We start from the raw sequence: 24155 nt of genomic DNA, 5'->3' as shown, positions 1-24155 counted from the left end.
ATGGAATCTCATATATCAATTTTTTTCTTTTACACATCATGTTTTTTGTATCCTAGGTAGTTCCTGCCTACCCTGAATTCATAAATATTTTCCTTTATAATTTCTTCTTAAAGTTTTATACTTTTAGGCTTTCATATTTAGGTTCATAGATCCCTTCAAGCTATTTTCTTGTATGGAAATAAAGAGTTGAGGTTAATTTTTTATATATGGCTACCAGGTGTTCTAGTGTCATTTGCTGAAAACACTATCTCTTCCTCGGCTCTTGAATTGAGTTTATATTCTATAAAATGCTAATGTTAAAAAATCTTTCAAAACTCAGTGGACCATATATGTGTGGTTCTATTTCTAGATTCTCTGTTTTACTGCATTGATCTATATGTCTTTCCTTACACCAACACTGCCTTGATTACTGTAGCTTTAGAAGAAGTCTTAAAATTAGGTACTAAACGTCTTCCAACAGTTTTTGTGGGTTTTTTTTAACTTTTCTAGGTCCTTTGTACCCCTACATAACTTTTAAATTTCAATATCCAATTCTTCATTTATAGCAAGTATACACACACCTGAATTTTTATATATACCTTGTGTTTTCTAATCCTGCTAAATTCAAATACAAGTTCTAGGGGCTCCTAGAGATTTCTTAGTATTTTCTCTGTAGATGATCATTTCATCTACATATAAAGATTTTTGCTTCTACCTTGCCAATCCTATCCTAATTGTGTCATTTTATTGACAGACTATTTTGGTGGGGCCTAGGTTTCAAAGTTTAATCGACAGATAAAGAGTAAGCATAGCTGCCCTTGTTCCCCACCTTAAGGAGAAAGCATTGTATCTTCTCCATTCATATAAGGCCTTCTCACTGGAAGTATGGAGTACATGTCTTTAATCTGTTGAGAAAGTTCTGTTCTACTTCTAGTCTCCTGATAGCTTTTACCATGAATAGCTGTAGAATTTATTCCAATGCTTTTTCTCCAACTAGTGACAGGATCATTTGGCCTTTTCCTTTCCTCTGTTAAAATGATGACTTTTGGGGGTGGATCTTCCAATGTGGAACCAACATTGCCATCCCTGTAACAAAACCACTTTCTACATACTACCAGATCTGACTTCTAATAGTTTATTTTGTTAAACAAATTTCTATCTACGTTCATACTTTTTAATTCTATTATCTTTATCTAGTTTTAGGATTAGCACAATGTTGAGTTCCTAAAATGAGGGGAGAAGTGTTCCTTCTTTTTTCTGCTTTAATTGTTTGATATAATTTATCAGCTAAAATGTATATGAGCCTGTTGTTGTCATATAGGTAGGTTTTCTAGCTAGGAATATACTTTAATAGGTGCTATTCAAATTTTATATTTCCTCCAGATTTAGTTTCATTAATTTGGCTTCCAAGGTACTTCTTAGAAGTTGTCAAATTTATTTCAAGAAAGATTTTTGTAATATACTTTCTACATCCTTTTAAATTCTATAAAATCTGTGGTAATGTCTCCTAGATCTTGATATTGTAATTTTAAAAATGTGTAATTGATATTGTGTAACAGGAAGAAAAGGTCTAAAGGAGCAGGGGAAGTGGGAGGGGTAGGGGAAAGGAAAAAAGGGAAAAGAAAAAATATGAGAAAAGGAAAAAAATAGAAACAAAGTCTTTGCAAATAGGGAAGGGTGGAGGCGGTGAAGGGAGGGCAAGGGAAGGGGAAAAAAAATAAGAACCAAGATACTCCTGTAAAGGTACAAGATCCCAATGATGAATGTAACTGTATTTTATACCTAAAATGTACCAATAAACTTAATGGGGAAAAAAAAGAATAAGGTAGTGGCTTTAAGAATAGTAAGGAAGGAAAAAAAAAGAATAGTAAAGAAGAGGGTTGGGGACGTAGCTCAGTTGTGGAGCACTTAGCTACCCTGTGTGAGACTGTGTGATACCCAGCATTACATATAGAAAATAGTAAAGAACAATCTTACATTACCAACAAACTTCAATTTTTCTATTACAAATTCAGTTTTTCTTGGAAATAGATGGATGTAAACACAGTAATTATTTTTCTAATTTCCCTGAAGGACAAAAAGGGCCCTTAGAAAGTGCAGGATCATCTTTTTCCTCCTTTTTTTTTTTTTCATACCAGGGATCAAACTCGGGTCTTTGCGCTTGTGCAGCAGGCAGCGAAAGCACTGAGCTAAATCCCAGGTCCAGGATCATCTTTTTCTACCCAGGTTACAGAGTGCCTAAAATTCAACCACCAGGAAACCATGCTTTTCAATTATAACACTCTACTCTCCTGGCATTTTCTCCCCAAAATACCCTAGAAAGACAATTTGAGAAGTACTCATCTAGGCATTATTGCTGCTTTGGTGGCAATTAGTTCTTTGCTTGCCTTCCCTAGCCACAGTTACCTCCAATCCCACCTTCATAAAAAGAGCCAGGGCAAAAAACAAGTCTGAGAATCTACTTTGATCTGACCTAGAAATTTGACTAAAAGAGATCAGATGCTTTGCCAAAATTAGTTAATAAAGCCAGAACCAGAGTCAAGAATTTTAAACTGCTGTTAGAGCTTTAAAATAACTTTTATATATTCTCTACCTTAAATACACTATACAAAATAAATAAATCTTATACAATTTTTTTAAATCACAGACATTTCAAGCAAGACTCCATCCCCCTCTTTTTTTCAATTTAGTGGGGCAAGAGTGGCTAACATACACTTAGTAAATCAAAGAGTGTAGGAACCCAAGCTTCCTTCTGGGATCCCTACCACCAGGAGGGAAAAGTTCTAACTCCTTGTTACATAAAGCCCTTAATATTGGAAATATAACAATCCTTTCCAACCTCATCCTTTATCACATCACTTTCCACATCCTCATTGAATGTCTGCAGAGCCCCAGTATATAACACCCTCTCATACCTCCACAGCTTGACTCATCTTTCTTCATACACTACTCTGTCCCCTAGCCTGTTTGGCAGGTTGGGCTCAAGTCTTTCTCTTAGAAATACCTTCTGACATCTTTCCTCTAAAACCCTAAAAATAACCTTCCTTAACCCACACCAAGCCTGAATGAGGTACCCTTCTTTTATTCAAACCTCTATCAAACTTCTCAGAGGGCTATCATTGTCAATTACAAAACTAATTAAAATCTGCCACATTATAGATACCAGAATGATCATTATTGTGTTCTTCATATAACATCTCTTTTTATCTTCTTTTTCTATTTTATCTAAAACTCTACATATACTTCCAATTAACCTGACAGTTTTAAGCACATTTGTAATATGGCTACTAGCTTCTTAAAAGGGAATCCAGCTGAGATTAAATACACAGGTAATTTTTCCATGTAGAACTCAATGAGTTCATCTGACCACAAAAATGAACATTTATAGCCGGGGATTTAGCTCAGTGGTTTCGCCGCCTGTCGTGCAAGCGCAAGGACCAGAGTTCAATCCCTGGCACCAAAAAAAAAAAAAAAGAACATTTATAATGCTTCAAAAACAAATTTCTTTAAAAAGAACTTAAAATGTTACTTTATTTAGGAAATATACCAATTTCTGAGTGATTAAAAAGTTAAAATATTAAATCAGTTTGTATCATTAAGTAAATGATACAAATGATATTCTACTGTAATAAGGAACAGCTGCCTTGAGAAGAAACATCACAATTAAAATTTGGAACATTCAATTCCATTTTCCTTGGATCTTCTCAGGCAGGATAACTATTAAAGGATACATCAAAATCTGATAACTGCTGGGCATGGTGGCACAAGACTGTAATCCCAGCACTTGGGAGGCTGAGGCAAGAGGATCACAATGAGTTCAAGGTCAGCCTGGGCTACATAGTGACTCTGAGGCAGCCTGAACTACACAGCGAAACGCTGTCTCAAAAAGCCAAAAAAAAAAAAAAGAAAGAAAAAAAAAAGGCTGATAACCATATTGTTCAAAACGTTCCTATCATGGATTCAGATTGGAAGTTAAATAGCATCTTCATGTCATTAGTGTAAAACACTAAAGGAAGTGTCAAACAAAACAACATCCAAGACCACAGCCAGCCATATCCTCACTGGCTGCAACCCCACATACAACAGTGTATAATACTAGGGGGAGGGGCTCAACCAAGTCACTTGGTGCACCTTGACTCAGTTATGCCAGCTCTAAAATCAAACTTCCCACTCCCTGTAACTACTCACAATTAACACTGTAAAATATAGGCGGTATATAAAAATATGAGCCACCTTAAATCTGAAAATGAAATTCTAGCCAGGCATGGTGACACATACTTGTAATTCCAGCACTCAGGAGGCTGAGAAATAGTTAAAGACCAGTCTGGGACACAGAGCAAGATCCTGTTTCAAAAATAAATGAATAAATAAATTTCTAATAAAATGATTTACCCCAACAAAAAATGTGAGCAAAGCCAACACTAACTGTAATTTAATGACATTCACTACATTTACATGAGGAAGTGTATGGAATGTAGAAAACAGAGTATTCTGAAGATTACAGTGAAAACAAAAACTTAACTAGATTTAAAATTTAGTATAAAAATACAAACTCACAAAAGCATTATATTTTTATCCCTTACTTTCACTTTTTCCCTGTTGCTAATCACCTGTTTTAAAGTTCTCATGCAGAGGAAATACCAAAAATGCCATTTTTCTTCCAAAGGCAATCAAGTTTTGGCAAACTTTGGTGAGTATAACAGTTGAAAATAGAAACTCAGCCCAAAATGTGACTTAGCAAGCAACCATTTAAGAACTATATAGTTCTTTCCTTGGATGTATTTCCCATTTATCGTTTTTAAATATACAGACAACTGAAAGTCTTCACATGAGAGACTGAGGCAGGAAGATTACAAGTCTGAATCTCACCTAGGCAGTTTAATGAGACCCTGTCTCAAAATAAAAAATAAAAAGGGGTGGGGCAGTAGCCCAGTGGCAGAGTGCACCTGGGCTCAATCCCTAGTACCAATGGGGAAAAAAACTGCACATGTAGTTGAACAAATAATAGCTTCTAAATTAATAATATATCATGCAAGACTCTTTTAAGCATAAACTAAAAGCACCATCAGGCTATTTTAAAAACAACCTCTTAGGGGCCAGGGATTTAGCTCAGTGGTTCTGTCGCTTGCCTTGTAAGCACAAGGACCCAAGTTCGATCCCCGCTACCAAAAAAAAAAAAAACAACCTCTTAGGAGTTCTCAGTAATCGTGACACAGTGGACCCTTGACTTACAAACTCCACTGGTTCCCAAGGGCTGTTTGTAACTCAAGTTGGTTGTAAGTCAATACAGCTGAGATCTGGATGCTTACCTGAGTACAAGCTATAGATAAAAAGAGGCAGATGAATCTTCCATTAACCTAATTAACCCAAGTTGTTTGTATGTCAGGGCAGACATAAAATGAGGGTCCACTATATTTTATACCACTGCTTTTATTTTTACATAAATGCTATTGTGACCCCTTTATATATGAGTATTCAACTTTGCCAGATGTTTCAATTACTCTTTTGACCAACATGTGCACCAAGCACTTCAAAGGACCCTCCAGGGACCCACTCAGAGGTCTCAAAGTAGTCCTGCATGATAAAGCTTACCTAAACAGCCATGCCCATTTGGTTAAATAGTCAGGCCTCTCTTAGGTACAAATTCACTTTCTACCATTTCAATTACCCCAGGCCAACTGGAGTGTGGAATATTAAATGAAAATTTCCAGAAATAAAAAGTGCATAAGTTTTAAGCCGTGTACTATTTTGAGCAGCAGAATGAAATCTCTTATCTTCCCACTCTCCCCAGTGTACCCTTGTCCCATGTATCCTCACTGTTTGTGCCACCCTCATTAGTCCTGAAATAGTTACTCCAGTATTCGGGTTGGCTATGCCTACCTTAGTGCTTGTGTTCCAGTAATCCATGTGTTACTTAGTAAGGGCCACAAGGTTAAGAAACAATGATGCTGATGGGCATATGCCAGAGAAACTTTAGAGTACTCCCTTACAGTGAAAAAAATGAAGGTCTCCGTTTGATAAGCAGCAACAGTACACACAGGGTTTGGCACTGTGCAGGCTTAGGCATCTAATAGGGGTCTTGGAAAGATTACCCCCAGGCAAAGAGGACAACCATGCACACTGTCTGTGGTGGCTTTGGCTCCATACCAGCAGAGGTCAGTGGTTATGAGACCATCCAGCTATTTACAGGCAAAGTGTCCCGACCTCAGGCCTTTTTCAAAATATTCTGATAAAATTTCCTCATCACTGTCTTCATTGTTCATCTATGAAATGAAGTAGTGCTTACAGAATTTCTTATAGAGATTGTTTGGAATTAACTTTTTAATATTTATGCTACTTGGAACACACGTATAAGATATTTTCCTGAAATACTAGAAGAAAACACGAGTTGACTCAGTAACTTAGGTGAGGCCAAAACTCTCTGGAATTCAGAATGTAATGTGCCTGCCCCCAGGACCACCTTAGTCACTATTACTCAGGAGACTATGGAGTATGGAGACTGAGCCACAACAGAAGCCTCATGGTGTAGCACTTTTTTTGCTTAAGGTTTATCAAGTTTAAAAAACATGGCTGGGGTGTACTTTAATGCTTTGTAAATGTAAAGTGCTTTATATAGAAAACAATTGGTGTTCTATATTCCAAGTATTTTGCTGTGAAGCCATTTTTGAATTGTCAAATGACAAATCCAAAGATTAAGCTCTAGATTAAAATGTCATATACACAGGTATTCAATAAATTATCTAGTGAATAAAAGGAGTTACGTGGATGTGCAAGTTGTTACCTCCACTGCAATTGTCATATGTTACACTTTTCATTCCCCAAGGTTAAAAATATAGATCTGGCAAAGGAATCTTTTTCTCTAACCCAGTGCAGACACTCAGTCTGTGCATGATTATGATAGAACTACCTTCATAAAATGATGGCAATTAAAGGAGACTGCGTAGGAGACGGTCCCCTCAGATGTAAAAATAACAATAAACATATATAGAACTGTAGATCAGGCATGTATTACTCAGACTTTATTCCCCAGAAAACCTATTGGATAGATACTATTATTGTAATTTGTCCAAGGTCACAAAACCAGCACATGGTAAAGCCAGAGGTGGGCCCAGGTGGAGTGGCTTCAGCATTTATCCCCTTAACCATTTCATTATACTGCATCCAAGGAATTCCTAAGAATGATTCTGTGTAAGACAATGTTTTAAAGGCTTCTTCTTCAATATTTGAATTTTAATAGATTTTTATTTTAGAAACAACCCTACTCTGTTAAGATGTTGTTGATAGCACAAAATTAACACTATAGTTATAGGTTCTATATCTGTATGGCTCACTTAACTTCAATCAAAGGAAAAAAATTCTTAAACCCAGCACATTCAGGATGAGGTAAGAGAACAGAAAGGATTATGGAATAGCTACCCAAGAAAATACCTCAGAAGGGATTTGAGGGGCAGAAAATCATAGCCCCAGAGCTGGAAAGGTCCTTGTTCTAACTCCCTGATTTTACCAAATGGAAAGTGAAGCCAAGACAGAAGGTAGCTCTCCCTGCATTCCAGGGCTGGTCATCCATCATGAAGACTAGGTGCAGGAGGACCTTTCCATCACACCACTGTGTTTAGATTTCTACTGAGCTGAAACTCAGTGCCTGGTTAGTGTAATACCTCAAGTGAAAAGATATGTATGGCTTGTTGCAGAACAGAAATACATTGTAAATCAGCAAACGGAAAGGAGCCTCTTACCAAAGATCTTTTGTATTTTTTTCCCAGTATTACAATTGTACCCAGGACCTTTGCACTGAACTATATCACCAGCCCTTTCTCTATTTTGAGACAGGGTCTCATTAAGTCACTAAATTGGCCAGATTGGGCCCAAATTTGCCATCCTTCTGCCTCAGCCTTCCACAGTGCTGGGATTACAGATGTGCACAGCCACCACACTCAGCTACAAAAGGTCTTTAAAAGAATTTATATGAACAAAATTAATAAGTTTAACTCTGGACAAAATGAAGATATATAAATTTGTAAATATTACTAATGCTCTTTTGAACTATTCCTGTGTTCTCAACATAGAATAAACCTCTAGAAGAAGTTATCTTTCTAATATACTCAAGAAAATTGTCATTTAAGGCCTTATATTCCTAATGATCTTTTCTCCCAAAAATCTGACCCCCCTAAATTGTTTTTTGGTTTTTTTTTGGACCAGGGATCGAACTCAGGTCCTTGAGCTTACGCAGCAGGTGGCGAAACCACTGAGCTAAATCCCCGGCCCTGCCCCCCTAAATTATAAAATACCCTTTGCCTGAAGAAAGAAAATCATCACTTTGAAAATTGTTAATTATCAGAATACCAACCTCTCACAAGACTAAAAGTTCATTGCTTTGGTACAAACACAATTAGCTGGCTCCTAAAATAATTTTGTAGGGTAGGAATTCCTTCATGGTAGGTTACAAATATTTATCTTCAAGCATATTTTAGTTTTTGTTTAAAGCAAAACAGATGGGTCTGTTGTTCAAATTTGAAACAATCACATATGGAAAGTGATTTTATTACCTGTAACAAGTGATGTTTTCAACTCCTATGCCAACCTTGCCTAATGTGTATTCCTTCTTCTTTTAGAACTATGGCTCTAATAGAAAATGAATTCCTGTGTGACACATATAGCAGAAAAACTACGGTTAAATAGCTAAATTAAGCAGAAATGAAAAGATTCTACACAGAGAAATGTGAGATGAAAATTCCCAAAATTCAAGCCACCATTATCCTTTTGAAACTCTGTAGTAAAATTAAAAGTAATTTAGGAGTGATGAAGAGAAAGGAGCAACTACATATTCCAAAGGAAGAATCACCACTCAGTTAGATATAAAGATGAAGTAATCAATGAATCAAAAATGACTTCAGGATTCTGGTTTTCGGGCAACTATGTGGACAAAGGCTTCCTTGCCAAGCCCAGCAATTAGAGGAGACTAGTGGAGGAGGAAGAGGTAAGGTCAGATTTATCCTGTTGACATGAATGTTAGCAACTGGGTATATTTGGTAAACCCAATTAAGGCTGGATTTGATCCCCAGCACCACAAAAAAACAAAGTATGAAAAAAATTGAAGTTTAAAATTAGGGTCAAATTTTTGCCTAATAAAACTTATAAATGGTAAAACTAAATAAAGGAATTAGGCAAAATCCCTTTGGAGATCATGGGTACATTTGAGGTACAGAATTTATGGCTCTTATAGGGGTTCAAATGTGTCAACATGTTAAGTGACTTCAGAGTAACAATGACCTGCAACCAAGTGATCAGTAAATTCTGATCTGAGCACTTCCCAGACAGTGCAGCAGCTGCTCAGCAATCACTTCCTTAGCCCCCTTAAACATCTCAACAGAAGCACCATACTCGGATTTTGTTTCTAGAAAAATAATACTATGACAACAAATTCCAGAAGGTTTATTTGAATCTTCTCTCCCTGCATCAAAAAATACTTGTACTTAGCCTTCTTGACTTTTATCTGTATTAAACCACATGTATTTAACACTTCATCTTGATCGCTGTTTTCTGTTAAGACATAATATTTCTGTTTACATTTCCCTTTCCACTGCTAGTATCTTTGTCAACTTCTATAGTTTCAACATGAGTTCTGAGTTAAAATTTCACACTACCAAAAAATCCTCCATCAGACAGATCTATGTATGAACTGTTTAATGTCAAAGGTGCTTAAATATTTTCTGCCACTTCCATCCTTTTATAGTTAGTACATATTATCAATTTAACTTTCTTCATGCCTTCCTTCTTTTGCCAAATCCCTTTAGTTATACCATTTTTAAGTTTTTCTAGAAAAAAAAAATTGACCCTAATTTTGAAATTCAACTTTTTTTGCTTTTTTGTGTTATTAGGGGTCAAAGGCCTGTGAATGCTAGGAAAGCAATGTACTATTGAGTTATCCCTCAATCCAAGATTCCAATTTTTAATTTTAAGCAAAGAGTAAAAACCTGTGAAGTAAATCAACTCTATCACTAAATAGCTGTGCGTAACTGTTATTTAGTCAGATTACTTAACCTTTCTGAGCCTTGATTTACTCATTTGTAAATGGGAGATGATACTCTATCACTGAGGAATGTTTTTCAAATGAAAGGGAAAAAACGTAAGAAAACCAGGATACCTGTTAAACAGTATTTGATAAGTGATGGTTATATATGAAATTTTTTGTTATCAAAGTACTGAATTCACAGGCCAGTTCAGAGCTTTGTTACCAAAAGTACTACAGGTACTTCCTAATTCTGTCCTCAATTCAATAACTGAGTACAGATGACAGTTCTTTTTTATAATATATTTTATTAGTGCCTATTAATTGTACAAAATATTGTTTCTATTTATTGGTAGTTAAACCCCCAGGGCCTGTGAGATATGAGATGTGATGTGATCAAATTATACAGTGAAATTTTCTAAACATTTATCTTATGTAAAAATAAAACAAAATTTCATAAGCAACCAAAAGAATAGTTACTACACTGCATATCATTATCTTCATAGTAGTTACACAGACTATAAGACTTATGCCAAGAAGGTTCGTACAAAATAGAAACATAATAAATCTTTCTTTCCAACAAACTATAATAAAGTAGTACTATACATGAAACCAATTAGGATACAATTTGAAAAAAAATTTTAAACAGAATTTGTAATATGGGGAAGTACAGTGGACCCTCAAGTTATGACTGGCCTGACATATGAACAACTTGGGTTATGACTGGAATTTTAAACTTACAAAGTCTTGAGTGACAACCCGAATGCCAGCCGCTTGTGCTTCCAGATGGTCTCAGATACAGATTTAACCCTTAAGGAGCTCTGGAAGAGACATTACCATATCCTTTCTTGTGTGGGATTGAGAAATCCTGAGTCAATTTCTAAGTACACTGAGATCTGCTTGTATATAGAACAGGAGACACTATCAAAGCTAAGGAGTCTGAACCTTCAATTGACTGACTTGAGTTACAACTGACCTTCGCAAATGAATTTAGTTTCTAAGGGTCCACTGTATATGAACTTCTCCCTATTTCCTATTTATTTCTCTTCTATTTTGCTCGTTGTGTTTCTCATAGAAGAGAAACAATGAAATATTTGAGCTTGTGTGTTTGATTTATTTAACATTATGTTCTCAAGTTGTACCCATTTACTCATGAATGCCACAAATTTATCTTTATGGCAGAGTAAATGTACTTCATTGTAAATGGACGCAAACACTTTTCCTTATCCATTGATCTGTTAATGGACATATACACTTTTCCCATGATCTAGCTATTATATATTGTGCTGCCATAAACACAGGTATGCATGTTCCCCTGAAATATGATTTTTTAACTCTTTGGGGAAAATACCTAGAATGGAGATAGCTAAATCAAATGAAATCTCTTTAGTTTTTAGTTTTTTGAGGAACTGCCACACTGATTTCCATAGTGATAGTACTAGTTTACATTCCTACCAACAATGTAGTAGTTCTTCTTTCCCCACCACCTTGTCACCATTTGTTATTGTTAGATTTTTTGATGACAGCCATTCTTTCTAGGATAAGACATTATCTCAGTATAGTTCTAATTTGCATTTCTGATGGCCAGAGAGGATGAGCATTTTTCATGTATTTATTGGGCATTTGTACTTCTGAGAAGCATCCATTCATTTCAGTTGCCCATTTTTTGATTCGGTGTTTTATTTGGTGTGGTCTAATTTTTTTTGTTTTTTATATATCCTTGATATTAGTTCTCTGTCCAAGGAATACCAGGTGAAAACTTTTTCTCATTCTGTAGGTTGTTTCTTCTGTTGATTGTTTCCTTTGCTGTGCAGAAGCTTTTCGATATGATCCCATTTGCTGACTCCTGGTATTATTTCTTGTACTACTGGGGTTCTGATCAGAAAGTCCTTGCCTATACCTATGTCTTCAAGAGTTGTACTTATTTTATCACCCAGCAGACTGTTTTAACATTTAGATCTTTGATCTATTTTGATTTTAGTTTAGTACAGGGGGACATATGTAGGCCTAGACTCAAACTTCTACGGGTGCTTTTCCCAGAACCACTTATTAAAGAGGCTATTTTTCCTCCAGTGTACATTTTTGGTCTCTTTTTCAAAGATTAAATACCTGTAGGTGCCTGGGGTTGTTTCCATTTCTTCTATTCTATTCCATTGATCCACGTGCCTGCATGTGTGCCAGTACCATACTGTTTTAATCACTGTAGCTGTCTAATATAACTTCAAGTCTGAGATTATGATGTCTCCTGCTTTGCTCCTCTTAACCAGGATCGCTTTTGCCTCTTCCGATTCCACATAAATTTTAGGATTTTTTTTTCTCTAGCTCTGTGGAAATGATGTTGATATTTTGATGAGGAATTCATTAAATCTGTATATCAGTTTTGGAAGTACAGCTATTTTCATTACATTGGTTCTGCATAACTAGGAACAGGGGATATTTTTCCATTTTCTGATGTCCTCTTCAATTTCCTCTGTCATTCTGATGTACTTTTCATTATATAAGTCTTTTACTTCCTTAGGTTAATAGCTAAGTACAGTATTTAATTTTTTTTGATGCTATTATGAATGGTATTGTTTTTCTGACTTTTCAGTACAACTTGTTATTAGTGTACAGGAATTCTAATAATTTTTATGTGTTTATTTTGTATCCTGCTACATTGCTAAATTTGGTCATCAATTCAAGAAGTTTTTTGGAAGTGTTTTTGGGTCCTTTAAGTAAAGGTTCATGTCATTTGCAAATAATATTTTTATTTCATCCTTTCCTATATGTATCACTTTTATTTTTTTCTCTTGCTTGATTGCTCTAGCTAATGTTTTAAGGACTATGTTGAAGAGGAGTGGTGATAATGGACACTGTTGTCTTCCTAATTTTATTTATTTATTTTTTTTATAGATACCTGGGATCGAACTCAGGACCTTGAACTTGCAAGGAGGATGCATGAATCACTGAGTTAAATTCTGGGCCCCTATCTTACTAATTTTAGAGGGAAGGTTTTCAGCTTCTCCGCACTTAATATGATATTGGCAGTAGGTTGGTCATAAATGGCTTTTATCCAATTGAGATAGGATCCTTCTATACCTATTTTCTTCAGGGTTTTTAATCATCAAGGGGAATGTTGGATTCTGTCACAAGCTTTTTCTGCATCTATTGAGATGATCATGTGGTTTTTGTTCTTGCTTCTGTTTATGTGATGAATTATATTTATTGATGATGACTGTATCCCTGGGATAAAACCTATTTGGTCATTATCTGTTTGATGACTGACTTGTTGCACTATTTGCCAGTATCTTAAGGATCTTTGCATCTATATTCAATAGAGAAATTGGCCTATAGTTCTTTTTTTTTGGTTGGGTCCTTTTCTGGTTTTGGGATCAAGATAAGTTTAGCTTCTGAGAATGATTTCGGAAGGACAGTACTCCTTCCCTCTCAATTTCATTAAAAAGTTTGAGGAGTGGAGGTCTCGAGTCGCACGGAACATGCCGAATCAATCCACTGAACACCACCACCCCCCCGCTCCTCTGTACAGCCACCTGGTTCCACACTACAAAGACGCAGAGGACACCGGACCACCAGACCACGGTACTGAGTCCTGCTGCTCCTGGCCCAGAGGTAGGGGCTTCTGAGCCACCATCCCACTGCTCCTGGTCCAGAGGAAGGGGCTTCCCGGTCACCATCCCTCCCGCTGCTCCCAGCCCAGAGGAAAGGGCTTTTAGGCCACCTTCTGTCCCACTGCTCCTGGCCCAGAGGAAGGGGCTTCCGGGCCACCACCCCTCCCACTGCTCCCGGCCCAGAGGGAGGGGCTTCTGAGGTGCCATCCCACTGCTCCTGGTCCAGAGGAAGGGGCTTCCTGGCCACCACCCCACCCACTGCTCCCAGCCCACAGGAAAGGGCTTTTGGGCCACCATCCCTACTGCTGCTCCTGGCCCCTGTCCCACCTCTCCCAGCTCAGAGGAGGTAATCCATGCAGGCACTAACAGCCCCCCCGCCAAGTAGAAATGAGAAAACACGTAAATAAGTCTCAAAACCAGACTTCCAGATCACCTACAGCAACCCCAAAGGGAAATGAGATGAAACACTCTGATACTCAACCACCTGGACCCACTGAACTGGCAACAAAAGGGGATCTGCAAAAAATGAAATCAGAAATAATTTTTCAGATAACAGGAGAAATTGTGCCCCTAGTGCAAAACATGATTAATAAATCTAGAGAGGAGCTCAGGAACATGATGGAATCCCAACATAGAAAACAAATGGAATCCATAAAACAGATGCAAATAGATTTCCAGGACATGAAAAACTCCACTGAAAGTCTACACAGCAGAATGAGCCAATGTGAGGACAGAATTTCAGATGTAGAAGATAAGATTGCAATTAATGACCAGGAAAAGAAAAATTGCTTCAAAATTATAGGGGAACATGAGAAATCAATCCAGGAGCTGCTAGATGATGCAAAAAAGAACAACATAAGACCAATTAGAGTCAATGAAGAAACAGGTGAGAGTGCAGATGACATAAAAAATCTCTTCACAGAAATAATGGCAGAAAACATCCCAAGTAGGGGAAAAGAGCTTGACATACAGATAAGTGAGGCATATAGGACTCCAAATAACCTTGATCAAAAAAAATCTACACATAGGCATATCATTGTTAAGATTCCAGAAACTCAACAGAAGAACAAAGTTCTACAAGCAGTTAGAGAAAAGAAACAAATCACATACAAAGGAAAGCCCATCAGAATCACAGCAGACTTCTCAACACAAACCATCAAGGCAAGAAGAGCTTGGAGTGATGTATTTCAAGCCCTAAAGGAAAACAGCCTCCAACCCAGATTGATGTACCCTGCAAAACTATCTTTCAAAATGGATGGAGAAATAAGATACTTTCATGACAAAGAGCACCTTAGGAACTTCATGAATACCAAACCAGCACTCCAAAGACTTTTACACAATAGCCTAGGAACAGACATTGAGGATCACAACCCCAGGAAGCAAAGCAGAATGAACCCATCTGGCACAGCAAGAAATTAAATGTAAACAGGGAGAACTGAACAAAAAGAAAAGGTCATGGCAATGACAAGTCAATTGGTTTCAGTTATAACCATCAGTGTTAATGGTCTCAATTCACCAATCAAAAGAAATAGACTGGCAGAATGGGTCAAGAAGCAAAATCCAACAATATGCTGCATACAAGAAACACACTTAATTCAAAAAGAAACTCATAGACTGAAAGTTAAAGGGTAGAAACAATACTCCATGTGACAGGAACCTGAAAAAAAGCAGGAGTAGCTATCCTCCTTGCAGATCAAGTAGATTTCAAACCAACACTGCTTAAGAGAGACCAAGAAGGACACTACATCCTTGTAAAGGGAAGAATCCAAGAGGAAGAGATGACAATCATAAATATCTATGCACCAAACACTAGTGCACCCAACTATATAAAACAAATACTAACAGACATGAAAAGTCATATATGCACTAATACAATTGTAGTGGGGGACCTCAACACCCCACTGTCACAAATAGATAGATCAACTAGACTAAAAATAAGTAATGAAATACTAGAACTCAATCGAACTCTTGAACAAATGAACTTAACAGATGTTTACAGTCTTCCACCCCACAAAATCAGAATACACATTCTTCTCAGCTGCACATGGGTCGTTCTCCAAAACAGACCACATACTCACACATAGAACATGTTTAAGTAAGTGCAAAGGAACTGAAGTTATCCCCTGTATATTATCAGACCATAGTGCAATGAAATTGGAGATCCATAGCAAAAGAAACTCAAAAAATTTCATAAACATGTGGAAATTGAACAACACACTTCTGAATAACCAATGGGTCACAGAGGAAATTAAAGAAGAAATCAGACAGTTCCTTCAATTCAATGACAATGACAATACAACATATCGGAATCTGTGGGACACAATGAAAGCAGTCTTACGAGGGAAATTCATAGCAGTGAATACACATATTAGGAAAACAGAACGAGCCCAATTAAACAACCTGATGCTGAACCTCAAGCTTCTAGAAAAAGAAGATCAGGACAACCCCAAAGCTCATACAAGGGAAGAAATTATAAAGATCAGAGGAGAAATCAATGCAATGGAGACTAAGAGAACGATACAAAAAATCAATGAAGCCAAGAGTTGGTTCTTTGAAAGAATCAACAAAATTGATAAACGTTTAGTCAACCTTGTCAGAAAAAGGAAAGAAAAGGCCCAAATCCATGCAATTAGGAATGAAAAGGGTGAAACTACAACAGACCCAGCAGAAATCCAGAAGATCATCAATACCTACTTCCAGAACCTATACGCCAATAAGATGGACAACACAGAAGAAATGGACAGATTCCTAGATACATATGAATTACCAAAGTTGAACGAAGAAGACCTAAATATTCTGAACAACCCAGTATCAACCAATGAAATTGAAAATGTAATTAAAAACTTATCAACTAAGGAAAGCCTGGGCCCTGATGGCTTCACTGCTGAATTCTACAAGACATTTAGAGAGGAACTGCTGCCACTACTGTTTAAACTCTTCAATGAAATTGAAAGGGAAGCAATACTCCCAAATTCATTCCTGGAAGCAAACATCACCTTGATCCCCAGAGCAGAGAAAGACCCAATCAAAAAAGAGAATTATAGGCCAATCTCACTAATGAACATAGATGCAAAAATCCTTAATAAGATAATGGCAAACAGAATGCAGAAGATCATCAAGAAGATCATACACCCTGATCAAGTGGGATTCATGCCAGGGATGCAGGGATGGTTCAATATACGAAAATCAATTAATGTAATACACTGTATCAATAGAGCCAAGGACAAAAACCATATGATTATCTCCATAGATGCAGAAAAAGTATTTGACAAAATCCAACATCCATTTATGATAAAAACTCAACAAAAATTGGAATAGATGGTCTCTACCTCAAACTGATAGAAGCCATCTAAGAAAAACCAACAGCCAATATCATACTAAATGGTCAAAAACTGAAATCCTTCACACCAAAATCAGGAACAAGACAAGGATGTCCACTATCACCACTCTTGTTCAATATAGTTCTGGAAACATTAGCCAAGGCAATTAGACAAGAGAAAGAAATAAAAGGAATAAAGATAGGAAATGAAGAAGTCAAATTGTCATTATTTGCAGATGACATGATACTCTATATAGAAGACCCCAAGAACTCCACCAAAAGTCTTCTAGACTTAATAACCAACTTCCGTCAAGTAGCTGGTTACAAGGTCAACACACAAAAATCAATAGCTTTCCTCTACACAAATGACAGACTCACTGAGAGAGAAATAGGGCCAATAATTCCTTCCACAATACCATCCAAAAAACTGAAATACCTAGGAATCAACCTAACGAAAGAAATCAAAGACCTCTTCTCTGAAAACTATAGCACTCTGAAAAGAGAGATTGAAGATGATATCAGAAAATGGAAAGACATCCCCTGCTCCTGGGTAGGAAGGATTAATATAGTAAAAATGGCCATACTTCCAAAACTGCTATATAGATTTAATGCAATTCCAGTTGAGATCCCAGCAGCATACTTCATAGACCTTGAGAAAACAATCCAAAACTTCATTTGGAACAAGAAGAGACCCAGAATAGCAAAAGCAATTCTAGGTAACAGAGACATGCCAGGGGGTATCACAATCCCCAACCTGCAACTCTACTGCAAAGCTACTGTGACAAAAACAGCATGGTACTGGCAAAGAAACAGACCTGAGGACCAGTGGAACAGATTAGAAGATCCAGAAACAATGCCAGACACACTCAGCCATCTCATCTTCGATAAAGGGGCCAAACACCCTTACTGGAGGAAAGATAGCCTCTTTAATAAATGGTGCTGGAAAAACTGGGCTTCAACTTGCCAAAGATTAAAACTAGACCTGTATCTCTCATCATGCACTAAACTAAAATCAAAATGGATTAAAGATCTAAATATTAAAATAGAAACTCTGAACCAGTTGGAACAGAGGTTAGGTAGAACCCTTGAAGACATTGGTGTAGGAAAAGATTTCATGAACAAAACCTCATTTGCCCGTGAACTAGCACAAACAATCAACAAGTGGGATCTCTTCTTATCAAAAGGCTCTGCACAGCAAGAGAAACCACCAGCAGTGTGAAGAGACAACCCACAATGTGGGAAAAAATCTTCACCTGCTCTTCCTCAGACAAGGGTCTACTATCTCAAATCTATAAAGAACTTAAAAAGATCAGACCTCCCAAATTTAAAGACCCAATCCGAAAATGGGCATCTGAAATGAACAGACATTTCTCAGACAAAGAGGTAGAAATAGCAAATAACTACATGAAAAAAAGTTCAGCATCACTAGTCATTCAAGAGATGCAAATGAAAACAATGCTGAGATTCCACTTCACTCCAGAAAGAATGACTGCTATCATGAAATCCACCAATAACAAACGCTGGCGGGGCTGTGGGGAAGGAGGAACCCTGCTCCACTGCTGGTGGGAGTGACTGGTGCAAGCACTGTGGAAATCAGTATGGAGATATCTCAAAGAACTAGGACTGGAAGTCCCATTTGACCCTGCTATTCCACTGCTGGGGATATTCCCCAAAGAATTAAAAGAATCATACCACAGTGATATATGTGTGCCCATGTTCATAGCAGCACAGTTTGTGATAGATAAAACTTGGAAACAGCCCAAATGCCCATCAACTGGAGACTGGATAAAGAAAATGTGGGGTTTTAATAAAATGGAGTACTACTCAGCCATAAAAAATGAGAAATTAGAGACACTGACAGCTAAGTGGATGCACATTGAGGCGATACTCTTAAGTGAAATAAATAGGACACACATGTATAAATACTGAATAGGTTCTCTGGTGTGAGAAACTGAAAGTGTAAATAAGGACTAAATGTATAATAGGTAATGTGAAATAGGAAGAAAAGGGGCAAAAGGGAAGAAAGTGGGAGGGCTAGGGACAAGGATAGAAGGGAATGGGATTAATAATGAGAAAATGGAAAAATAGGAACAAAATCTTTGTAAATAGGGAGGAATGGAGGGGTTGAAGGGAGGGCTGGGCAAGGGTGAAAAATAAGAACCAAGAGAGACTATGTTAAGGTGCAAATTTCCAATGATGAATGTCATTATATTGTATACCTAAAATGTACCAATGATTAGAAAGAATAATCGATAATGTAAAATAGGAAGAAAAGGTCCAAAGGGGTAGGGGTAGTGGGAGGGGCGGAGGAAAGGAAAGAAGGGAAAGGAAAAATGATGAGAAATGGAAAAAAATGGAAATAAAGTGTTTGTAAATAGGGAAGGGTGGAGGGGGTGAAGGGAGGGCTAGGAATGGGGAAAAAATAAGAACCAAGATGCATCATGTAAAGGTACAATTCCCAATGAGAAATGTAGTTGTGTTGTATACCTACAATGTACCAATAAAAGAATTTAATAAAAAAAATAAAGTTTGAGGAGTACTGGCATTAGATCTTCCCTTAAGTTCTTGTAGAATTTGGTTATGAATCCATCAGGTCCTACGCTTTTCTTATTTGGCAGTATTTTTATTACTGCTTCAATCTCATTGCCCTTTATTGGATTTTTCAAGCTTTTTAAGTCTTCTTGGTTCAGTTTTGTATTTCATATGTACCTAGGAATATATATGCATCTAGGAATTCATATGTGTCTCTCCATTACTGAGTACAGCACTCCAATTGTTTATCATATATGTTGGTAAAGTAGTTACTAATGATTTTCTGGATTTCAGCCGTGTGTGATGGGATTTTACTTGTTTAATTTCTAATTGCATTAATTTGCGTCTTTTCTTTCCTCTTTTGGTAAGACTAAGGGTTTGTTTTATTCTTTCAAAGAACTAGCTCTCTGATTTACTGATTCTTTGTATTTTTTTGTGTCAATTTCATTCATTTCTGCTCTGATCTTTGTATTTTCCTTCCTTGTATAAGGTATTCCTATAGTATGCTGACTTTAATTCCTTCAGGTATGTACCAAGGAGTAATATACCTGGGTCATGTGGTAGCTATATTGTTTTCTGAGGAGCATCATTTTGATTTCCTTAGCTAGCAAAGGCTTTTCTCCAATTTTGTAGGCTCTTTACTCTGTTAGTTTTTTCCCTTGCTTTGCAGAAACTTTTTATTTTAATGCAGTCCCATTTGTTGTTTCTAGCTATTATTTCCTGTGCTACTGAAATCCTATTCAGGAAGTCTTTTCCTGTGGCTATAGCTTCAAGTGCTTCCCCTATGTTTTCTTCCAGTAGTCTCAGAGTTTCAAGTCTTATACCTAAGCGTTTGATCCATTTTGAACTGATTTTTGTACAGGGTGAGAGAAAGGGCTCTAGTTTCATCCTTCTGCATATAGATATCCATTTTCCAAGTACCTTCTGTTAGAGAAGATATCTTTTCTGTATTTTTGGTTGGTTTGTTTGTTTTGTTTTTGGTCTTTGTCAAAAATCAGATGGCTGTAGTTGCATGGGCTTGTGTATCCTGGATTTGGTATCATTGGTCTGCATGTCTATTTTTGTATTAGTAACATGTTGTTTTTATTACTGCTGTTCTGTAGTATAATTTGAAATGGAGTACTGCGATACTTCTAGCCTCTTTTTGCTTATGACTGTTTTGGCTATTCTGGGTTTTTTTGTTTCCACATGAATTTTAGGACTGTTTTTTCTAGTTCTGTGAAGAATGTCATTGGAATGTTGATGGAGTTGCACTGAACCTGTAGTCTGCTTTCAGTAATAAAGCTATTTTTAACATTAATTCTGCTGATTCATGAACAGGGGAGGTCATTCTATCTTCTCATGTGTCTTCAATTTCTTCAATGTTCTATAATTTTTATTGTAGAGGTTTTTTATTGCCTTATTTAGCTTGATTCCTCCTTTATTTTTTTAAACCACTGTGAATGGAATTGTTTCCTGATTTCCTTCTCAGCTAGTTCATTATAGGTGCACAGAAACATAGATTTTTTTTTAAATGCTGATTTTATATCCTGAATTACATTCTTCAATTTTATTGAAGGAGGCATTATGGGGTACAATGGAAATCTATCCTACAAGATTTGGGCAGAGAAGAGCTGGAACACAAGGCCATGAAAAATAAATCTCAAAGTTTACTGTGTTCCAGCATCTTTGTAATGCCCTAGAAGGTAGTAGAATCTTGACTGCAATAGGTAGCTTACAGTATATATATTTCAAGCAAGGAGCTGCTACATTTCATTTAAACACATAGCTGTAAGCAGAAATGAGGGCTACTATAGCTTATATTGCATCACTGATTTGAAACAGGATAGTAACCATGATGATGATCATCATCATAGCTATAGTAACTTTACAATATTTAAGGCTTCTTACATCCCAGGCAGTATGCTGTTTTGTATTTGTTTTTAGTCCTCCCAACAACTATATAAAGTGAATACTTTAATACTATTTGACAAAAAAAAATTGAAGGTTGGCAGAGCTAGAATTCAAACCTAGATAACAGTAAAAGTTTCAAACATCCAGTAACACAGCAACAAGTTAAGCGGTGACAGTAAGATACCTAATATTTCAGCAGTCAGAGCTATTTGAGGGTCTGTGTGGGAAGTAGAGCATCATATTCTCTCAATTGTATAAGCAAAAGCAGGAAGAAAATAGAAAAAGGGTTATATCTTATGGTAGCAATTCCTGAGTTTTCAAATATAAAAATTCATGACACTGCCAATTGAGCATGGCCTGTTTGGGGCATAATTAGAGCTGTCCAGAGTAAAAGTTCCCACCTGTTTCCTACCTGACACACAGTGATGGATGTGGAAGTTAGAAAATGATGCTATGTGCCATCATATGTTCCACATACCTCTGTGTACATGTGTAGGCCTACAGAGAAAGCCCAGGACACTAGCTGCACCTCTACACTCCCTCACTTTCCTCAGGGAAGCATATTAGAATGAAAATGAGAAAAGGAGGTATAAATTTTATCCATATCAAAAAAGTAAATATGAGTATTTATTGAACAATGGTATGAAGCACTAGCCTTATTGAAGCCCTCTACCTCTAGTAATCCAAAAATAACATTATTTCTATTTTATTTCCATTTTACAGATGAGGTAACTATAAATAAATAATTGGCTGAAGATTACACATAAGAGAAATGGTAGTACCAAGATTACAACAAGGAGGTCTCAACAAGGAGGTCTCAACTCTTAAAGAAGACATGAACTGCTTGTCAGCTTTCCCTGGGGCATGACCCAGCAGACGGGTACCTGGAAATTCCAACAACTTCTTGTAAGATGTAAAAGCAAAAAGGTAAGAACTTCTGCCTCTGTAGGATAACCTTAAAAGGTTCCTTAGGTCCAGAAAGAATGGCGATCATCAAGAGCTCAAATAATAACACTGGGGAGGCTGCAGGGAAAAAGGAGCCCTTCTACATTATTGATAGGAATGTAAACTAGAACAACCACTATGGAAATCAGAATGGAGACTAAATTTCTAAATACAGAAATTCCATTTGACCCAGTAATTCCCCTTCTAGACATCTTCCTGAGAGAGTTAAAGATATCATATTACAATGATGCATACATATCCATCTTTATAGCAGCACAACTTACAATAGGTAAATTTTGGAAATGGCCTACATGTCCATCAATAGATGAATGGATAAAGAAAATGTGGTATTTATACACAATGAAGTACTACTCTGCTATAAAGGGTAAATTTGAGTCATTTGTAGGAAAATGGATGTGCCTTGAGAACATGATGTTAAGTGAAATAAATCAGATAGATGTACAAGCTTAAATAATCACATGGTTCCTCTAATATGAGAAACCCAATGTATAAAGAGAAAAGTAAAAGATAATAAGAAACAGGGAGATAGCTCTTTCTGCAAGTGGGAAGGGGACCAAGATATGGAGGGGGGAGGGGAAACAAGTAAAAAAATTAAGACGTATTATGTACATAAACCAACTTCCCACAATGAATGTAATAATTATGTACTGCAAACACGTACTAATAAAAATAAAAATTTAAAAAATAGGAATACAATCCCTTGCTCTGAAACAAAGCATTCTGCATTAGATTCCCTTGGTCTTCTGGGAGGAAAGTTCACACATCATTCATTCAACAGTACTGACTGCAAGTCTGCAATATGCCAGACACTATTCTAAGTGGGAGAATACATCTGTGGACAAGAGGCATGAACTTAGGAATTTTTAATTCTAAAAGGAGTCAGAAGAAAACAAGTCTTACCCTTGCAAAACTCATAAACCACTGGACTAGGCTGATTGCTACAAAAATTTTCCTTTATATATCCCTATAATTCATTTATGATAAGTGTGTTTTATAGAATAAAAGTTCATAATAATATTTTAAACTACAAACTGCTATCTCCAAAATAATAATCAATACATGAACAACTTTTCTTCTCTGGAAAGAAGTTTCACTATATACACCATGTCCAGGCCTCCCAAAAGTTCAACTGGCTGGCAGTTCAACCAGTGGCTCAATATTAGCACTAAACATTCTCACTCTCTCAACACTTTCCTGAAAATGATATTCAAGACTCAGACACCATGACAATCAATGTGCACTGGTCATAATACAACTGTTAAGTTTCTGAGAAACACTTTTGCATTCTTTTTCTTCTGATTCTTAAAAAAGAATACCATCACAAAAATTGTAGTTTATGGCTGAACTAAATTTCCAAATCAGCTATGAACACATCTTTTTATTTTCCACAGATTATTATTCATTTGAACTTTATTCAGTCAGACACTGACATAATTTAGGGGCACACAGCTGTGATCCCACCCCTCAGTGAGGTTGAGGCAGAAAGATCACAAGTTCAAGCCCAGCCTGAGGATATAGCTCAGTATGAAGGCTCTAGGTTCAAACCTCAATTAAACAAAAAAATTAAGCTGAGCAGATTGTCAAACACATGAGCTATAATTTGGTATACACTAAAGGTGCCAGTTTTACATTCCTAGAGTGGTTTTGCTGATGTGGATTGGAATTTGAAAGACCACATGACAAACATATTTAGGACTAATTACAATAAATTGTCATCATGAGCATTTTACAGTAACCCACTATTACTAGTGTGCTAATGAAGGACAAGATCTCAATCCCCTTTCCCTTGTTCCTGAGGACAATAAGAAACAGTTAAATTCAAGCAAAAGACATTTGAAAATGAAATTGC

At 36.7% G+C, this 24155-nt stretch overlaps 1 protein-coding gene across 7 annotated transcripts in view; it reads right to left on the bottom strand.

The window, feature by feature from the left end:
- Positions 1–24155, bottom strand: part of Peak1 (pseudopodium enriched atypical kinase 1) — a 301634-nt gene that overhangs the window by 264080 nt on the left and 13399 nt on the right. The gene's annotated exons all lie outside the window — the stretch shown is intronic.

Source organism: Heterocephalus glaber, unplaced genomic scaffold, assembly GCF_053883595.1.
Source record: "Heterocephalus glaber isolate CG9 unplaced genomic scaffold, H.glaber_assembly_v1.0 deba00001140, whole genome shotgun sequence".
In the NCBI taxonomy this organism is placed as follows: Eukaryota; Metazoa; Chordata; class Mammalia; order Rodentia; family Bathyergidae; genus Heterocephalus; species Heterocephalus glaber.
The sequence above is the reverse complement of the archived record's forward strand: the minus strand, read 5'-3'. Positions and strand labels throughout refer to the sequence as shown.